Below are 5,803 nucleotides of genomic sequence, written 5' to 3'. Positions count from 1 at the left end.
GAATTTATTGAAATTTTTGGGTTCTAGTTGTAATTACATGAAGTAGTGGACTTTTGTGTTTTTACAAAGTGACCCCAAAAGTTTGTGTTTTCGCAATATAGCCCAAAAGTTGTGGTTATTGCGTGATGGCCCAAATTAGGTTGAGAACAAAATTGTTTTGTCTCTTTAAATGAGAATTGGATTTTCATTTTATTTAGCTCCATTTAAATCAATTTTATGGATACAAAAACCAAATGAAAATGTTGCATTCAATTTAATTAGTTAAAGTGTTAATTAATTAAAGGGTGATTATGAACCTAAGCCTACGATAATTGAGCTATGTGAAAGGCCGTTTCAAATTTGTTTGAACCATGGGAATGTGTAGATTAGATTTTGGTTGTAATTTGATTTGATCAAATGTTGTAAAAGAGCTTAAGCTCTTCTTTACTTTAAAGTAATTTGAATTGTTCAAATGTTGTAATGAGCATAAGCTCACCTTTACTTTGAAGTACTTCTTTCTTGCTTTATTTGATATGCATGAAAATGAAATAGTTGGGTCCAACGCCCCTAAGACAACACGCCTTAATGTGATTAAACGCGTAACTAAAATCAATTATCATCCCTAGACCGAGATTCAACACTAGGCTCGTGTTCAATCTAAACAAAGGTTCATAGTCATCCTAAGGCCCTAAGGCAACTATATAGTCCATCAAATGAATGCAAAAGGTTATGTTAGTAGTATCATGTACTCTTGCTTTAAAAACCATTTTATAAGCATAGTGGGAGTATTATATACAACTAAAACAATCAAATGGACCAATAGTTGTAATAGGACCAAAATTGTTTTAATAAAGATTAAAATGAATATTTATATGTGATGAGACCTAAAACCCTAAAACCAAACCATTATTAAGTTTGATAAGCGTGAGAGTGCTTTGAACACTCTTTCGTGGCCTTCCACCATGGTAGACTCCAATCGTTTATGACTTGTACACCGCCTTCACCCTATCATGGGGAAGTGCAAAGTGCATGCTTATACTCAGGAGGAGTTTATTTAAAACATTTGATGAGGTTAAGGTAGGCAACGAGTGTGGCCAACATCGTATCATCGTGAGGTCATACTTGAACCCCTTTCTAAACCGGCATGGTGGGAAAGAAATTAACTAAGAGGAATGGAGCCAACATCATATCATTGTGAGGTAACATTCTCTAGAGGCCAAATAAGATGGGTACTTGCAAGAGATTCAAATGAGTAAGCGTACTCTCTCATTATTATTAATGCTAGCCAACATCATATCATTGTGAGGTGGGCTTGATAATAGTGAGTCTCCCATACCCTACTAAGAGTTTCATCCAAAACTCTCGAATTCCAATGAGGGATATGGAATTTGCCAAAATAGTGGGTGGTGCTATTTGATTTAAAGACCCGGATCAAATGGCTTAAAATCAATCAATTTATATTCGTTATGTATTTATTTACCAATATATTTGCAAACGCTATCCAACACTTGACAAATAAAAGCCGAAAGCTTTAGTCTCCGGACTTGGTAGTACAAAACCATAGATTGTCTTTAATGGCTTGTAAATGTACCTAAGTAGTGTCATCCTCACAATCTTCCTATTGATAATGTATCATTAGAAGAATATGTTAGAAAAAGTCTATCATAAAGAGGACAACACCTTTTTTTTTATGTCATAATTCTTCAAATACAAATTGTTGTACGAAGAAATAAGAGTTGCTTTGAACAACCCTTAGTCAATGCAAACACTTAGTGCTTGTTTCTTTGTTACATGAACAAGGAACTTTAGAAGTAAGCACAAGGGCATGGACACTTTATGTGCCATGATTCTTCACTTACAAATTGTTGTATGAAGAAATGAGAGTTGCCTTGTACAACTCTTGAAAGTTTGTAATTATGTTTAGAACATAATGTTTGTTTGACAAAAATAGTCCATTAACATGGACTTATGATGATTTTGAATCATTGAGTGTTGAAGTGATAAACCACTTAATGGGACGGAAACTAAGCTAGGACTTCACCTTTATGTCCCTATCCTAATGGTTCACTAAGTTTATTGTAAACTATGTAGTGAACAATAAACACATGCTCTCCAAAATGTTTGATGTGTATAACACAATTGAAATAAGTTTCAAGAGAGATAGTGGGAGTTTAGGGACCATGACTATTGTAGTCAAAGGAGAAGTCAAAAGAAGAAGATAAAATTAATTCCAAGGGAACAAACTTTCTTTATGAAAGGATGGACATTGGAAGGGGTATGTGCAAGAAATGTCTTGCAAGTGTCAAGAACACACCTTTCGAAGGTGTTGTAAATTGTTCTTGAATAGTTCAAAACAGTTGGTTCTTCTACTTGAGTGCTTGATTCTGTATTAGTAACTATGTTTTACAATCGTTATAAAAGTGTGACTAATAAGAAGTAGAAGATATATGAGAGAAGAAAAGGTGCTTCACATTCAGAACGTGAATAAAATATAGATCTCTGCGAAAGCAGATAGTACTTACTTCCTCATATGAACTACCAAAGAAATTGGAAAAACCAAAGATAGTCTTTACATTCCAATTTTAAGGAATTTAATTCCGTCACTATAGTAGAGAAGGATGAATGTTTTGTTTGATAAAACATTGTTCTTTATTAATCAATGATTGGATTATAGTAATCTAATTGATTGTCTCTATAGTAGAGATGATATGGTAGTGTTAACTATTTAGAATATAATGATGCTTAAAACCCAAAAGGTTGCAAGGTAGTGACTAATCCCAACTGAGTTGTGATACCTCTAAAACATAAATTACGAGTTGGTCAGAGATGGATGCTTTGGATCGTAAGATCCGGATCCAATACCTTCTTGTTAAAATTGTATAGAGGCGAAATGTTCGAATCTTTATTCTTTTGGAAAGAAGAAAGAATCACAAAGTTGTTGAGGTTAATTCACTTAGATGTTAATGGCACTTGTCCACAACATAATACTACTCATGTTGTACGACATTCACCGAAGATCACTCTCGGTTGGACTATAGTTTATTTTGAATAAACACAAGTCCGAATACTTTGCAAAAGGTTTCAAAGAATTCAAGAAATGTAAGTTGATGAGTAAGACATCTAAAGTATTGACCTCATTAAATTTGATCCAAGGAAAGGTAACACTTTAGATGAGTTTCCTTGAAAGATATCAAGGAAAGAAGCATCATAAGATAATAAATTTCTCCATTAGGAGAAGAACAAACTCGAATAAGATTTGGTTCGTTAGATGTTATCTATTACCCATATATAAGATATATACTTCTAAGACAATATGATTGTCAATTAGAAGATCTTCCAAAATTTTCATAACTCCATAAGATGTAGTTGGAAAGAAAGACAAATCTTAAGCATGTTAAGATTTGGGGTTGTGTGCTACTAAGCAATATTTGTTTGATAACAATCTTGTGGGATATCCTTAAATTAACTTTTGGATATCGCTTCTATAAACAAACTAACAAATGTTGTTTTGTTGGGTAGTTCATTGTAATCCTAAAATGTGATTTGCCTAAGCGCAAATGAACGAGAGATAGAACTCAAAGAATGGGTTCTTTGAAAGACAAAATAATAATCAACAAATATAACAACCTAGTTCCTATACCAAAAGCTCCAAGGTAGTCAAGAAGGATTTATAAACCATCTTAGTTGAATGGTTTGAACTTTATGACTATGTCATAGAGTTGCACCTCTTAAGTCGAAAGAAATAAGAATGAAAATCCTTATGACTACATTGAGTGTATATATGATATATACTCAAGGAAATGGTAAAGTACCATTTGACCCGAAATAATGAAACCTTCATAAGCTAATTGGTAGCTTAAGGTGACTACAATCAAAGAGAATGGTTGACTTTGAAGAAACCATCTTTGAGATAGTCTTGGTTTCAATTAATTCGAAGATTGCTAGCTACAACTAAATGGTGATTCAATGTTTGGACATAATATGGGTTTCCGAAACCAGAATTAAGATAGTCTTGATAATATATGTCTAAAACTATAAATCACAAGACATGTAAGTTGTAGAGATCCATCCATCATGAATCTTAGCAAGCTAGTGGGAGCTATAAGCATCTTATGAGAAAAAGGATCAAATCGTTTGATTTCTCATAAAGATGTAAATGAATCCTTTGTTTACTAGGTTTACAAAAGATTAGTGGGAGTTAATCATGTTCCTAAAATTTAAATATATATGATATATTATTTTTGGAAATGAAAAGAATACTTCTTCGTTAAAGTTATGACTTTAAACATTCTATAACGATAGAATGTATATGGGAGTTAATCATGTTCCTAAAATTTAATATATATGATATATTAATTTTGGAAATGAAAAGAATTCTTCTTCGTTAAAGTTATGACTTTAAAACATTATATGAAGATAGAATGTATATGGGAGATATAGTGTATATACATGGGATGGAAATCTATAATGATATATTTCATGATATAATTGGATTATATCAATCCCTAATAATAGACAATAGATGCTAGGAAGTTTCTCATATGATGATAAACTTCAATTAGAAGGACAACTTTAGTGAGACTAAGAAGTTGCTCTTCTCAAAGAGAACGTACTCTTTGACTCCCAAAGAAATAATGTGTAAATAGAATCCTTTATGCATACGCATAAAGGTGATTTATGTATTTCATATTGTATGAAAAACATTGATATCAGTTGTACCATTACGATATCAGTGCAAGCCCAGGATCAGAACCATGGCAACTATCAAGTAAGTCCTTAAGTATTTAAGAAATACTAAAGGATAGATTCCTCAATAATTGAGGAAGAATTAGAGTAACGTAATGGAAGCGTAAATGTATTAGATTATGAATCTAATCCATCATTGGATGTTTCTTCATTATGAATGAAGAAATAATCAGATATCTCTTTATTATGACTAAAGAGATATTTGGATGGAAACATTAAAGTAATGACTTTAGTGTGTTCCATTATGAATGCAAAATATATTGCCATATAGAAGCTTACAACAATGTTGTTTGGATGGGAAAGTTCATTTATGAACTCTCTATTCGGTTCCAACCAGAAAGTGTATCTAGTGTATCGACACTATAACACTAATGGGGCGATAGCTCAAGCCAGGGAATCAAGGTCTCATCAAGATCCGAACTCATATGAGAGACTGAACCACATGATTGAGAATCATGTATAATGGTGATGTCGTTATTCTCAAGGTTGCTTCTATGGATAACATATAGATATCCATTGTCTAGGCCTACTACTCAGCCATTTATGAAATGACTACAGAAGAGGTATCATCACTGATGACCAAGCTGATTGGCTCTAGTGCAAGTGGGAGATTGTTGGAAATGTGCCTTAAAACCAATCAGTACGTGTTGTGTCTTCTCTCAGGGAGAGTGACTAGTCTCGAGTCATTGGTGTGTGTGACATCAAGACAAGTACGTAGGTGCTCAATAGAGAATGAGTTCACTGAACACGATCAACGAAGAGTTCTCATATTCATGTCACATGATAACTCATGGTTGGGATAATGCAAAGTAGTCATTTGACCTGAGGCATCATAGTTGTCTTGTGGTTAAGTCCTTGATCTTTGATTATGTCAAAGTCACTCCATCAGGAAGGTGTCCACGGCATAGTTGGGGTTAAGCCACTTAGCTATGGAGGCAAGTGAATGCGCAACAAGGGATCTCTAACCTTCAAATGGTTTGGGGGAGAATACTCTATGATATGATTGAAAATCTCTGATCAGAGTATGAATGAGATTTAGGAAGGCGTTCCAAATCACATTCAAGGTAATCATATAAGT

Source organism: Malus sylvestris, chromosome 6 (assembly GCF_916048215.2).
Source record: "Malus sylvestris chromosome 6, drMalSylv7.2, whole genome shotgun sequence".
Classification (NCBI taxonomy): domain Eukaryota; kingdom Viridiplantae; phylum Streptophyta; class Magnoliopsida; order Rosales; family Rosaceae; genus Malus; species Malus sylvestris.
The sequence above is the reverse complement of the archived record's forward strand: the minus strand, read 5'-3'. Positions refer to the sequence as shown.